Source organism: Symphalangus syndactylus, chromosome 8 (assembly GCF_028878055.3).
Source record: "Symphalangus syndactylus isolate Jambi chromosome 8, NHGRI_mSymSyn1-v2.1_pri, whole genome shotgun sequence".
NCBI lineage: Eukaryota > Metazoa > Chordata > Mammalia > Primates > Hylobatidae > Symphalangus > Symphalangus syndactylus.
The window spans coordinates 90,186,690-90,200,847 of NC_072430.2; the positions used below are offsets into that span (position 1 = coordinate 90,186,690).

The following is a 14,158-nucleotide window of genomic DNA, read 5'->3' on the forward strand; positions in this document are numbered from 1 at the left end:
TAATCCTAAGTATAAAACATTACCCCAAATTTAGGTATGTGGAAATAAGGATACAAATAACCTTTAGAATCTATTCTAAAGTTTACACAACCACAACAATATAAACATGGAATCTAGAGAAAGAAAAATAACATTACCCTTGTTCTGTTTTTATCGGATCACGTAGGGTACAGTGCCAAAGGGCAAAGAGAGGAGTGATGTAGATAGTGAAGGCGATGCTCAACAAGCCACTTATCTTATGAGTTGGAAACATTTTAATAGACAACTAGAGATAGGGGCAGTAGCTCCAAAGGATATAACTCTAACCACCGAGTAAAAGTTAAAAATAGGAAGATTTTGAAGCTGTATAAAATAGAAACTTCAACTCAAAAGAGTTACTAATAAAGCAAGCTGCTTATATGGTAGTCAATCTTAGATCACTGAGAATTTTTTAAAAAGTGGAAAGATTATTTGTAGACAAGATTGCTACACTGAGCAGGAGTTTAGGATATAGAATTGCAAGTATATTTTTAATAATAAGATAATATTGCAGGCATTTTTTTAAAGTGGAGTTACTTTTGTTTTATGTTCTCTGAATTTAACAAAGAATATTACTTTTACATCAACCCATATGTAATGTGGGTAATCAAATGTACTGGCAAAATAAACAATAACTTTAAAACATATGAACAAAACATGTGCTCACATTAAAGAAATGTCTCCTGGGAATACAAACAAAATTACATTATTAGAAATTATCTCCTGTTGCTGTTCCCTAATTTCTAGGTAACATTCCTCAGACCTTGAATCTCTCCTCAAGCTTAGCTCAACTTTGGACCTTAAACCAGCTTGGTTCAAATTGTCAGTTACTAATAAACCTTAGATTTTCTTTCATGGATTAACTGCTTCTTCCTTTATTAACAGAGCAATTCTATTATGTCAAACAAGACTTGTTCCAGATGGAATGGTATATTCTAGACATCCTAAAAAGTCATAAATGGTAAAATGAAAACAATAAAATAAGTTAGACATCATCTGAAATGACCTCTTTATTTTACAGATGCTTTTGGAGGAATCCAACATACCAGAGGTGACCACAGAAAGCTTATCCTCTGGGTAAGATTCTGAGATTGAATTACTCACCCATTGTATTAGTTTCCAGAAAAACAGAACCACATATATATAAATTAAGGGACAGACAGAGACAGAGAGAGAGAGACCGACTTAAGTTTTACATATAGGGCAGAGAGATAGATTTATTATAAGGAATTGGTTCATGTGATTATGGAAACAGGCTAGTTCCAAGGATATGCAGAATAAGTCAGTAAGTTAGAGAACCAGGATAGACAATGATTTAGCTCTAGTCTGAGTCTGAAGGCCTGAAAACCAGGAGAGCCAACTTTGTAGTTTCCATCTGAAGGCTGGCAGGCTGGAGACCCAAGGAGAATTGATATTTTAGTTAGAGTCCAAACGCAGAAAAAAAAATTTCCAGTTCTAAGGGCAGGCAAGCAGGAAGAATTCTGTCTTAATTGGGAAAGTATTATCCTTTTTGTTCTATCCGGGCCCTCAACTAATTGGAAAAGCCCTATGCACATTACAGAGGATCATCTATTCTACTCAGTTTACAAATTTATATGTTTATATATCATCTAAAAACACCTCCACAGAAACACTTATAATAATGGTTAACCAAATATTTGGGCACCTTATGGCTTGGTAAAATCGACACATAAAAAACATCATACCCGCCATATGGCAATAAGGAACCATTTTTTGTTTTAAGTGGAGTTGCAATCATTCCTGGAAATATAGTAGCTTTAGAGTAAATAAGATTCTTGTCTTTGATGAATTGAGATGGTACACAGGTGGAAATGTGATAGCTTGTCCAATATCCGTATTGTGTGAGGGATATAGTAGCAATGATACTATTAGAAATGTGTAACTGTTAAGTGCAATTGATTCACTGAACAAAGAAACAGCCTGAAATTAGCCAACCACCATCTAGGGTCAGGTTTGGAAGCCAAAAGTCCTCTATGGTGGTTTTTTTTTTTTTAAAAAAGCTTCATCTTCAGAAAGGAAACAGTAGATTAGTCTGAAAACTAGGCCAAGATTTGGTTGTGACTGTAGCAGAACTGCAGAGAACTTTTAAATTAATAACCCTATCAACTTTCCTCTGCTGACATCAAAGCACTAATAAGAACTACTGTAACATCTGGTTGATGCACTTAAGAGCTTTGATTCTCTGATTCCCTGGAATCCTCTGATCCTGCCGAAGTTGTCAACTATACTCTTGCTAGAAGATAGCACCCTCCCTCACCTGGAAATAATATAGAAGCTTTAGTTAGAATACATTTTGCAAGAATATATTTGTCCCACTTAAGAAGTATCCTTCATGGCTTCTAAGCACCTAACTAGGTCTTTTCCAGTTGAGAAAGAAAGGGCTGCCCCAGCTTTGAGAAAAAATAAACTATTTGCCAAAAAGCCTCAGTGAAAACAGCTAAGGATTAGATCTTAAGGGTGATAGACTGGCTTAATAAAAGAGTGGATAAGACTTGGATTTTTAAAAAATTGTTTCTTTATCCAGTATTAACTCTAAACAATTACTTGCAGACACTCCAATCTGAGAAGTACGGTAATGACAAGCTTAGACATTCACTGATGAGGATTGTCTTATCCAACCAAAGAAGGGAATCTAGAGCAGCAAAGCCATCTAAGCATGAGAGGATTCTAGATCAGGTGCTAGAGAAACAAGATGAATTTCCATTGCAGCCTTAGTACCAATTACAGAGGGGTGACTGTAGTTTTTCTCACCAACCCTGTGATTTTAAATGTTTATTTAAAAAAATATATATAACCAGGTACAACTTTTAAGAAACAGTAATTAGATATAGTTAATATAAGATGTAAATACGCAGAAAACAGAAACTGGACTCCTTCCTTACACCTTATACAAAAATTAACTCAAGATGGATTAAAGATTTAAATGTAAAACTTAAAACCATAAAAACCCTAGAAGAAAACCTAGGCAATACCATTCAGGACATAGGGATGGGCAAAGACTTCATGACTAAAACACCAAAAGCAATTGCAACAAAAGCCAAAATTGACAAATGGGATTTAATCAAACTAAAGAGCTTCTGCATAGCAAAATAAACTATCATCAGAGTTGAACAGGCAACCTACAGAATGGGAGAAAATTTTCACAAGCTACCCATCCGACAAAGGTCTAATATCTAGAGTCTACAAGGAACTTAAACAAATTTACAAGAAAAAAAAAACCATCAAAAAGTGGGAAAAAGATATGAATAGACACTTCTCAAAAGAAGATACTGATGTGGCTGACAAACATACGAAAAAAAGCTCATCATCACTGATCATTAGAGAACTGCAAGTCAAAACCATAATGAGATACCATCTCACACCAGTTAGAATGGTGATCATTAAAAAATCAGGGAATGACAGATGCTGATGAGGGTATGGAGAAATAGGAATGCTTTTACACTGTTGGTTGGAGTGTAAATTAGTTCAACCATTGTGGAAGACAGTGTGGCGATTCCTCAAGGATCTAGAACCAGAAATACCATTTGACCCAGCAATCCCATTACTGGGTATACACCCAAAGGATTACAAATCATTCTGCTATAAAGACACATGCACATGTATGTTTACTGCAGTACTATTCACAATAGCAAAGACTTGGAACCAACCCAAATGCCCGTCAATGATAGACTGGATAAAAAATATGTGGCACATATACACCATGGAATACTATGCATCCATAAAAAAAGATGAGTTCATGTCCTTTGCAGGGACGTGGATGAAGCTGGAAGCCATAATTTTCAGCAAACACAGGAACAGAAAACCAAACACTGCATGTTCTCACTCGTAATTGGGAGCTGAACAATGAGAACATATGGACACAGGGAGGAGAACATCACACACCAGGGCCTGTCAGTGGGTGGGAGGCAAGGAGAGAGAGAGCATTAGGACAAATACATAATGCATGTGGGGCTTAAAACCTAGATGATGGGTTGATAGGTGCAGCAAACCACCATGGCACATGTATACCTATGTAACAAACCTGCACGTTCGGCACATGTATCCCAGAACTTAAAGTAAAATTTAAAAAAAACAAAAGATGTAAATAGATCTGAGCAGTAGAAAGGCTAGACTATGGTCGATATTCTCAGGGGTCCACTTACCTCAAACCTTACCACAATCAGTGTGATCTGGACAAATTGTAGTTTAAAATGTGTGCATCTCTGTGATTAAGGCATGTTTCTGAAACTGGGGAAGGCCACTTTCTGGAAGTGCAAAGGAATCACCACTACCAGAAGCAAACTCAACAAATGATTCTTGGGAGGTGGTTATAAATGTCTAATTATCCTCACCACTCAGGCGAGATATTCTTTTATTTTTTATAAGCTTTACTAAGGTGTAATTTACACAACTGTTTTATATAGAAAGATATAAATCATCTATTTAAAGTATGCAGTTTAAAGTTTATAATTTGAAAATTTTTGTTATAATCACAGATATGTGTAACCATCACTATAGTCAATTTTAGGACATTTTCATCTACTCAAAAATAAACTCGATACTAGTTAGCTGTCATTCTCCAATCTCCCAATCTACATGCTAGCTCTAAGAAATCACTAATTTACTTTCTGTCTCTATATATTTGCCTATTGTAGTCATTTCCTATAAATTGAATCATATAATATGTCATTTTTGTGATTTACTTCTTTCACTTAGCATTAATGTCTCAAGATTCGTCCATGTTGTAGCATGTATCAGCACTTCATTCCTTATTATGGTTGGATAATATTTGTCTTTCATTTTACTTTTTGTTTCTATTTATCTCACGTCTTTTTGTTCAACGCTGCTTTCATTGTTTTATTTTGATTGTTAATATTTTCTAATGTGATAATTAAATTTCTTTAATAACATCTTTAGGACAACTTTTGACTTATTTCTTTAGTGATTGTTCTACAGCTTATTATATACAGTTGAATTTTGAACATGGGTTTGAACTACACAAGTCCACTTATACAAGTATTTATGACTGCCTCTTCTACCTCCCCTTTCACCTCTTCCTTCTCTACCATCCCTGAGACAGCAAGAACAACCCCTCCTCTTCCTCCTTCTCCTTAGCCTACTCAATGTCAAGATGACAAAGATGAAGACATTTATGATGATCCACTTCAACTTAATGAATAGTAATATTTTTCTTCCTTATAATTTTCTTAATAATATTTTCTTTTACCTAGCTTAATTGTAAAAATATAGTACTGTTTATGTTATCAATAAGGCTTCCAGTCAACAGTAGGCTATTAGTTAAGTTTTCAGGGAGGAAAAATTATAGGGGATTTTTTTTACTGCATGTGGAGTCAGTACCCCTAACCCCTACATTGTTCAAGGGTCAGCAGTACATGTTAATGTGTCAGAACCAGCTTCAGATGTGTACTAACTTAACTCCAGTAAGATATACAAATGTTACAGCAACATAGCTCTATTCCCTTCCCCCCCTTATAGTATTATTTGTTGTGTATCTTACATCTATAAATATTACAAACCCAATGATAGAATGTTATAAATATTAATTTACATAACTTTATGTCTTTTAAAGAAACTAAAAGGAGACCAAGTATATATTTATAGCTTTTGTTATATGAACCTTTCTATTTATCATTTCTCCATTTGTTCTGGTAGATTCAAGTTACCATCTGTTACCATTTATTTTTTTTTTTTTTTTTTTTTTTTTTGAGACGGAGTCTTGCTCTGTCGCCCAGGCTGGAGTGCAGTGGCGCAATCTCGGCTCACTGCAAGCTCCGCCTCCCGGGTTCACGCCATTCTCCTGCCTCAGCCTCTCCGAGTAGCTGGGACTACAGGCACCCGCCACCACGCCCGGCTAATTTTTTGTATTTTTTTAGTGGAGACGGGGTTTCACTGTGGTCTCGATCTCCTGACCTCGTGATCCGCCAGCCTCGGCCTCCCAAAGTGCTGGGATTACAAGCGTGAGCCACCGCGCCCGGCCTGTTAGCATTTATTTACTCCAATACAAATCCTTTCCCATTCACCATTTTTCTGCTGTTTTTATCAAATGTATTGCATTTCCATACATTATAGGTGCAATAATAGATACATACATATTGTTTTATACAATTTCTTTCTAAGTAATGAAAAAAGAAAAATGCATTTATACTGTCTTTTGTAAGTGCATAATTATCTTCACTAATGCTTTTGTTTTTTCAAGTGACCATCTGAGGTCACTTACTTTCAAGCTAAAGAACCTCCTTTAGTACTTCTTGTAAGATGAGTCTGATAACAAATTCTCTCCATTTTGGTTTATCTCCAAATGTCTATTTTTTCTTAACTTTTGAAAGATAGCTGTGCTAAGTATAGGCTTCCTGGTTGATAGTCTTTTTCATCCAAGTGCTTTGAATATGTTATCCCACTTTCTGCTGGTCTTCATTTTTTTCTGATGAGAAATTAGCTATTAATTTTAATGGTCTATCTTTGTACGTGACAAATTGTTTTTCTCTTGCTGCCTTCAAGATTTTCTCCTTGCCTTTGGCTTCTAGCATTTTTACTGTCATGTATCTGTTTGTAGCTCTCTGTGTTTATCCTGCTCAGAGTTCACTGAACTTCCTGGATATGTGGATTCTTGTTTTTCAGTAAATTTTGGAAGTTTTAGGCTATTTTTCTGAATACTTTTTCCTCCTTTGTCTCCTGATATTCTTAATATGCATATATTGGTATGCTTAATAGTATTCAACGCTTCTCTGAGGATCTGTTTATTTTTCTTCATTTCTTTCCTCTGTGTTTTGAACTTGCATAATCTCTATCAATCTATCATCAAGCTCAATAATTCTTTCTTCTGTCAATTTATGTCACCAAACTCAATGACACAATGTTATAAATATTAAGCACCACTAGTTAACTTTTCATTTCATTTATTGGACTCTTCAGCTCCAGAATTTCCACTTGGTTCTTTTCATAAATCATTTTTATCTCTTTATTTTTATTCTCTATTTTATACCACATTGTCTTCATAGCTTCTTCTATTTATCATTTTTTCATTACTTTGAACATATTCATAATGACTACTTTGAAATCTTTGTGTGTTAAAATCTGACATCTGGTTACTCTCACAGGTAGTTTTAAACGCCTGCTTTTTTTGGTGTTTGAGTCATACATTTCTGTTTCTTTTTATGTCTCAAATTTTTTTGTTGAAAACTGGGCATTTTAAATAAATTATAACAACACTAGGTACTGACCATCACTCTTCAGAACTTATTACTGCTATTTGCTTATTAATTTGTTTAATGACTGTCTAGATTATTTTTGTGAAGTACTCTGGAACATAAACTGTTGCACAGATAAAGATAATCAAATCTGGGCTCCTTTGAGAGGTAGTTCCGGAGGCCAGTGGTTAAGAGTTGTTCTGACTCAGGCGGATTCCAGCTGCTATTTCCTAGGTTCTGTCAGGCAAACTAACTGGCCTGCAGTCTAACATATACATCTGATGAATCTACCAACTCCTTCCAGTTGCCCTTCACTATTACCTCCACTGTTTCTGAGAACACTTTTAGGCTTGAATTTCTTCAGCCTGGGTTACACATAAAGTGAGTTCCTTGGGGAAGAGATTAGTAGTTATTAGTTTTATGCTTTGCTTCTCTCCAGGCAAAATACCTGAGCTATGTCTCTGGATCTGGCAGTAGGGACAATGGTGCACTTCTCTATGAGTGACAGCCGCCACTTTAGGAGCTAAGTGCTTCATTAGGGTTGAGAAGGCACGCAGCAGCCTCATATCTTGTCAGATTGCCTCTCCCATGGTGGGCCCACCACTTTATGAATTTGAGTCATGGAGACTGAGGCTTCAGTATTTTCAGTGGCTCCCTGCCTAAAGCATAACCTCTATACCATGAGTGGGGGTGAGCAGAAGAAGGGATTTCCTGCCTCTCAGGAACTCTCATCGAGAACTTAGGCTCAAGGGCAGGTAACTGGGGGAAGGATGAACCATCCTACCTCTCCAGAGATGAAAGCCCTCTTACAGTCCCACCAACACTAGTTCAACAATTGTGGAAGACAGTGTGGTGATACCTCAGGGATCTAGAACTAGAAATATCATTTGACCCAGCCATCCCATTACTGGGTATATACCCAAAGGATTATAAGTCATGCTGCTATAAAGACACATGCACATGTATGTTTATTGTGGCACTACTCACAATAGCAAAGACTTGGAACCAACCCAAATGTCCATCAATGATAGACTGGATTAAGAAAATGTGGCACATATACACCATGGAATACTATGCAGCCATAAAAAATGATGAGTTCGTGTCCTTTGTAGGGACATGGATGAAGCTGGAAACCAACATCCTCAGCAAACTATCACAAGGACAAAAAACCAAACACTGCATGTTCTCACTCATAGGTGGGAATTGAACAATGAGAACACATGGACACAGGAAGGGGAACATCACACTCCGGGGCCTGTTGTGGGGTGGGGGGAGTGGGGAGGGATAGCATTAGGAGATATACCTAATGTAAATGACGAGTTAATGGGTCCAGCACACCAACATGGCACATGTATACATATGTAACAAACCTGCAGATTGTGCACATGTACCCTAGAACTTAAAGTATAATAATAAATAAATAAATAAATAAATAAAAAATAAAAAAAGGAAGAAAGCCCTCTTACTGGGAGCTGAGGGGAGAAGGAGACCTGTGTTTTTGGCTGAAATAGTCTGGAGTAGTTTCTTTCTTGATGATTTGGGAGAAAGGAGGAAGAGAGTGAGTCTCTATACAAATACCACAGATTCTCACCGTTCTTACCAATTTTTAGTAGATTTTAATTAGTAAATGTTTATTTTCTCTACACCTTTGGGATCATTTCCCAAAGACTTAAAAGAGTGGGTTTTTAATAAATAATTTTCACAAGTTTCACTTGGGAACGGGTCCACAAAACTCACATTGTCATACTGGAAGTACACCCTCCAAGTAGTATACTTCTGAGGCATGTGTTCCCTACCAATTTCTGATCAAGGTCCAACTGACCACACGGTTAGTACACTTTAACTGCCACCTTCTGTTAGCTGCTTTCCCTACCCGGCATCACTTCTGTACTCTTCTGTTAACATACTACGAAACCCTCAAATAAACTCCTTGCTCCTGAATCCTTATCTCAGAGTTGGCATTTGAATGATGCTAACCTGAGATCTCAAAAATAATATTTAATCTTTTGACTTCTGCAATTAAACACTTAGAGATATAGAGATTGAATGAATAGTGGGTAGAATACAATATGAGAACCTGGAAAGGGGATGGGATCCAGAACATAGGTGCTATGATTAGGCTTATATAAGAGAAGGGATACTTCCTCCCTTAAAGCAGGACAGCAGGAGGAAGAAAGAGAGAATGGATGCAAATGCAAGCATATGTATGCATTTGGTAGCAAGATTTTCACTATTGAGACGACTTTCCATTAGAATCTTTATACTACCTAATGTCCTTTAGCTTCACAAAATGCTTAAACACCCTAAAGACATGCTTGCTTACTAAAATACACAAATGATGAGTCTAAGGCTTCCTTTCCTTTAAAGCCCCTTTGGGGATTATAAATCATGCTGCTATAAAGACACATGCACGCATATGTTTATTGCAGCACTATTCACAATAGCAAAGACTTGGAACCAACCCAAATGTCCAACAATGATAGACTGGATTAAGAAAATGTGGCACACATACACCATGGAATACTATGAAGCCATAAAAAATGATGAGTTCATGTCCTTTGTAGGGACATGGATGAAGCTGGAAACCAACATCCTCAGCAAACTATCTCAAGGACAAAAAACCAAACACCACATGTTCTCACTCATAGGTGGGAATTGAACAATGAGAACTCATGGACACAGGAAGGGGAACATCACACATCAGGGCCTGTTGTGGGGTGGGGGGAGGGGGGAGGGATAGCATTAGGAGATACACCTAATGTTAAATGACGAGTTAATGGGTGTAGCACACCAACATGGCACATGTATACATATGTAACTAACCTGCACGTTGTGCACATGTACCCTAAAACTTAAAGTATAATAATAAAAATAAAAATAAAAGAAAAGCCCCTTTGGACGCCACTGCTGAAGTTTGCTTGAGACTTCTCTTCACTATTGTACTCAAGTCTAATTTAGCATGAGTGTCTCATTTATTGTTTCAATATGTTAGTATACACAATAGAACTATGATCCAATATTTTAGAACTGAGAACTCTTTCTCCTCCTTTGGATGCCCTTCTATCTCTGCACTGACCCACTAGCATTGATTTTAAAGATGAACTCTCAAAGGACTAATTTACTGGTATTTCTTATGTGAAGTTTCCTGCTGTAAATCTACATACTCACTGAAAATCTGATGAAAAAGACAGGTCCGGGAGAGGTTAAGAAAACGGAGAGCATATACAGTTAGAGATGCTGAATATGCTTTTCCTTTTAAAAACCAAATCTTTCTTTCTTCAAGAAAGACTCAATACATAAGACAGATTTGGACATTAAAATGGACTTGAATGATGAGCAAAGAAAGCAAAAAGCTGAAAGGGTGGTTTAGGCAAAAGGAAATGACAAATCACAAAACACTAAATATGTTTGAGGAATTACAAGTTTAACAAGATAGATTTCATAAAGTTTAAAGAGAAAATTCAGAGATATAGGTTTGAAACGTGTTATGAAAGGGCTTAACAAAACAGTGTGCTTTCTTTGATAGACAATGGAGGATTATAAAAAGGTTAATTTAGAAGTTTGTCTTATTTAAGCCAGGCTTTAACAAATGCTATACAAAATTATGTAGTTTTGTCTACATTCTTGGTAATACCTGCTGTATCACTGTGACCATTAATTTAGACATGGGGTTTTTCATACAGTCATCTTGAAATCTGTGTATTCTTTTTACTTCTTAATACCCCAAAACTAATTATGATAACAGGCAACAAATTTTCAGATACTATTATCATTCCTGTTTCCTCACCAGGTTTAGTTAGTCCTGAAAGCATGCCTGACTATTTTATGTGAAGTGCTTTTCTTCCTTTTGCTATTCAGCTTCCAGTTTGGAACTCCAGTATTATCTTTCTGCTTGGATGAATATCCCTGTGTAGCTGCTTTAAAAAAAGAGAGAGAGAGTGAGAGAAACCATACTGATACCTAATGGACACACTGCATTCTTGAATTTCATTATTAGAGATATAACCACCAAATTGACTTTACATGTGAGATGCAGGTGTCCACAAATGTAACTTTCCAAGTTGTAATCAAAATTTTACATTTAACTTACTATTGCCTCTCTATAAAAAATTCATTTTTGCGGTTTTTATATATGCTTTCTTCTCACAATAATTTGGTTAAAATATATAATATTATATATATCCAACTATATGAACATATATTTGGATATAATATTTAGTATGTATATTTGGTAAAAAATATGAAGATATATTTTGTAAATATATATATGTATACATATATATGGGGCTATACCTAATAAAGACATTGTCCTGCCCATTTTACCAAAATAAACACAACTTTTTATATATATATATACGTATATGTAGAGAGAGAGACAGAGACAGAGACAGAGAGAGATCCTTGTGAAATAGTAGAAAATGCACCTGATTTGGAAGCTCAAAATCTATGTTCAAATTTCAGTTCTTGAAGTTGAATAATTGATCTCTTGAGCTTTTAGAGTGTCTGTATGTCTGCAAAAGAAAGATATCATGAGAATTATATATAAGACATGCCAAGTATATGCATATGTTAAATATAATATATTATATAATTACATATATAATTATATAATGGAAATAAAGATGTTTGGAATAATTCTTGTAATATTAGCAGGTAACTAAAGAATAATGATACTTCAACTTTTTTGTCTTTAGTATAATTGCAATCATTTGAGTCTGCCACTATATTTTACCCATTTTAATTCTGAAACATAATAAATATTTCACATTCATCAAGAATACCAGACATACTAGATAAAAAACTATGGTCAGCAAAAAAGACGTTTCTCATATTTAAATGGCCATGAATACTTAGAGGTGTGAGATCTGCCATAAATTCTAATTTCAGTTCTGTCACTTGGTTCATAATACATGCAATCTATATCAATACATAATATCTATATCAATCTATTTTCTACTTCAATATTTAAAAATCCAAAGTTAAAAGTTGGCCCTAAAATGAAAGTCATGTTTCATATAACTGTAATATTACCTAATAGAAAAACATTACTAAGTTGGGGCATAGAAATAGTTGAATTCTGTTTCACTCATTACAGTAATAAATTGTAAATGCAAACCACTTATTCTGTTCTTATCTGTAAAACAGAAAAGAGGACATCTACATATGCTCAAGATCTAAAATTCTGTGGTTTTATAATCTTCTAATTCTATTAATTTCCTAATAAATAATTTAAAATATAAACTAGTTTCAAAATACTTCTGTTTCAAATAATGCAGGAAGCATTTTCAGTTTTCTACGTTCATCAAAGATGAGGCTTACCTTTCTTGGGCTGGCATCATATTTCAGATATGGCATGTCATATTCAACAACTTAAAAATGGCTGGGTGTGGTGGTTCACACCTGTAATCCCAGCACTTTGGGAGGCCGAGGAGGGCAGATCATGAGGTCAGGAGTTTGAGACCAGCCCGATAAACATGGCAAAACCCCATCTCTACTAAAAATACAAAAATTAGCCAGGTGTGGTGGCGTGCGCCTGTAATCCCAGCTAGCAGGCTGAGGCAGGAGAATCGCTTGAACCCGAGAGGTGTAGGTTGCAGTGAGTTGAGCTCATGCCACTGCACTCCAGCCTGGGCAACAGAGTGAGATTCTGTCTCAAAAAATAAAAAACAGGCCGGGCGCGGTGGCTCACGCTTGTAATCCCAGCACTTTGGGAGGCCGAGGCGGGCAGATCACGAGGTCAGGAGATCGAGACCACGGTGAAACCCCGTCTCTACTAAAAATACAAAAAAAAATTAGCCGGGCATGGTGGTGGGCGCCTGTAGTCCCAGCTACTCAGAGAGGCTGAGGCAGGAGAATGGCGTGAACCCAGGAGGCGGAGCTTGCAGTGAGCCGAGATCGCGCCACTGCACTCCAGCCTGGGCGACAGAGCAGGACTCTGCCTCAAAAAAAATAAATAAAAATAAAAATAAAAAATAAAAAAAACAAACAAACAACAACAACAAAACTTAAAGACTAGAGGGGTTAAAATATGGAAGGAAATGATATGTTTTAAAGAAAAAGACAAAATAATAAACAAATGCATGTAATATCCACTTTATGAGTAGAAGAGAAGATTTGTCTATTTTCTAGTGAAGAATGGTCACTGTGAGCAAAGCTGCTTTCATTCCACATTGCCTTCTTCAAGATTTGTATCATTACAGGTTTGCAATGCACTGTAATGTCACAGTCATTGTTATGAATAATTACAAAGTGAAATGTGTATTTTATGAGACTGTTCCAGAGAATGAATCAGTGGGGGAAATTAAAAATAAAAGAGCCTAGATGTCTTCACAGCAGAAAGTCATAGTTACATATGCCCCTCTTCAGCTTTTACTATAAAATGTTTTTAGTGCTCAGAACCTCAGCTTTTTTTTTTCTTAAGTTCCAGAGACAATCATTAAAATCATTTTGTTATCAATGTCTTTAATTTCTATGTCCCTCTCTCCATCGCTTCTCGCATGTTGGTCAAGATCCTACTGATTTCCTTTGAGCTTACATCCTGCCAACTGAGGGTTGTTAAATAAAATCACATAGATTGGTATTATATATTCAAAATAGTCAGTATTAATTGAGTAGTCAACAATGTCCATCAATCTTACTCTATTTTCATACGGTGCTAAAATATTTATATCAATGACTTTTCAATGCATTTTCCACACTAACCAAACCTCTCACTCCCTTCATCTTTTCATCACACTTTTTAGCTGATGACCTCAATTACTATTTTGTAAAATCTTGAAGCCATCAGATAAGAACTCAACTCATCTCATCACCAAACTGCAAACTTAACCTGAACAGTCACCAATACTGTCTTTATTCACTCTTGTTATAATGGATGTCAGAGTTGTGGTTTCCCTTCTTCTATAATCCTAGCACTCTCGTTGTATTTGGGA

At 36.0% G+C, this 14,158-nt stretch overlaps 1 long non-coding RNA gene across 1 annotated transcript in view; it reads right to left on the reverse strand.

The window, feature by feature from the left end:
* LOC129488151 (uncharacterized) overlaps nt 1-14,158 on the reverse strand; it is a 157,348-nt gene that overhangs the window by 43,154 nt on the left and 100,036 nt on the right. Inside the window, exon 2 of the long non-coding RNA XR_008659601.2 lies at nt 11,651-11,737. This is a non-coding gene — a long non-coding RNA (uncharacterized lncRNA). The remainder of the gene's footprint in view (nt 1-11,650; nt 11,738-14,158) is intronic.